This window comes from Vicugna pacos, unplaced genomic scaffold (assembly GCF_048564905.1).
Source record: "Vicugna pacos unplaced genomic scaffold, VicPac4 scaffold_21, whole genome shotgun sequence".
Lineage (NCBI taxonomy): Eukaryota > Metazoa > Chordata > Mammalia > Artiodactyla > Camelidae > Vicugna > Vicugna pacos.
Window position 1 is genome coordinate 13,446,605 of NW_027328742.1, and position 1,534 is coordinate 13,448,138.

The following is a 1,534-nucleotide window of genomic DNA, read 5'->3' on the forward strand; positions in this document are numbered from 1 at the left end:
GCTATGGCTAAAGAGAAAAACAAGGAAATGGGAAATGCAGGACTATCTCTTAGAAATCCATAAATATATATATACACAAATACAAGTGTGTGTATGTGTGTGTATATATAAATATATGTACTTATGTATATATATACACACAGTTGCATGCTAAGGATGATGGTATAAAGATGCTCTGAAGTCTTCCATGCATATGTGAATCATAAACAAATCTCAGAAAATTTCCCTAGTGAATGCTGCTAACTTCAGGAACTTGACCAGAATTCAAATGATAAGTGGGTGAGAAAAGCTATAGGTTGTTGAAAGATACAAAATCATATAAGAATATTGGTTTAAGCAAATATGAATACATTTTTAATATAATGAAAATGTGTTAATCTGTGTTTCCTAGATTAACACATATTAGAAATCAGTCTTCTTCTATGAAATCTTACTTATTTTGGAGATGAATCCATGGCTCACATATCACTGTTTTTGTGGTGGGTTTTTAGCAAGAAAATAGAAAAAAAAATTGGAAAGAAATAAACCCTGTTGTGAGTGTTTGTCATGAAAATCTGTCAAAAAATGGTCACTGGAATATAACCTTTCATGTTTAAGAAGATTTCCTTTCTTTTCTTGGTCCTCCTCTTGGTCCTTTTTAGGGTTTTGATAGTCATGACACAAGGAAATAGCACTGGAGTGACTGAATTCTTTCTTCAGGGATTTGGTCCCCAACACAAGTTTCAGTACGTCCCCTTAACTTTATTTTTGGTCATCTATGTGAAGTCCAGACTTCAGACACCCATGTACTTTTTCCTACAACATTTGGTTTTTGTTGATATCTGTTACAGTTCTGCTATCACTCCCAAGAAAATGCAAAACTTCATAGAAAACAAATCAATATCATTCAAGGGCTGTGTCATGCAATTATTGGTTTATGCAACATTTGTGACCACTGACTGCTACCTCCTGGTGGCTATGGCAGTGGGCCATTATGTGGCCATCTGTAACCCACTTCGCTATCCCATAGTCATGTCCCAGAGAGTCTGCATCCAGTTGGTAGCTGGTTCATATGTCATGGGCACTATAAATGCTTCTGTGCACACAGGGTTTACATTTCAGTGTTCTTCTGAAAGGGCAACACCATCAATCACTTCTTACGTGACGTTCCTCCAATCCTCACCCTCTCATGCTCCAACATTGACATCAACATCATGCTACTTGTAGTCTTTGTGGGATTTAACTTGGTGTTCACCGTGTCAGTCATCATCTGTTCCTACACATATATCCTGGCTGCCATCCTCAAGATGTCTTCCACTGCAGGGAGGAAAAAAGCCTTCTCCACGTGTTCCTCCCAAATGAGACAGTCACCATTTTCTGTGGGACCCTCTCTTACATGTACTTATAGCCTCATTCTAATAATTCCCAGGAGAACATGAAAGTGGCCTCTGTATTTTATGGCATAGTGATTCCCATGTTGAACCCCATGATCTAAAGTCTGAGAAATAAGGAGGTAAAAGAAGCTCTAAAAGTGATGGGGAAGAAATTCTTCTAG

At 37.7% G+C, this 1,534-nt stretch overlaps 1 pseudogene; it reads left to right on the plus strand.

The window, feature by feature from the left end:
• The first annotated feature begins 654 nt into the window (after nucleotides 1–654).
• LOC140694546 (olfactory receptor 5AK2-like) lies at nucleotides 655–1,534 on the plus strand (annotated as a pseudogene).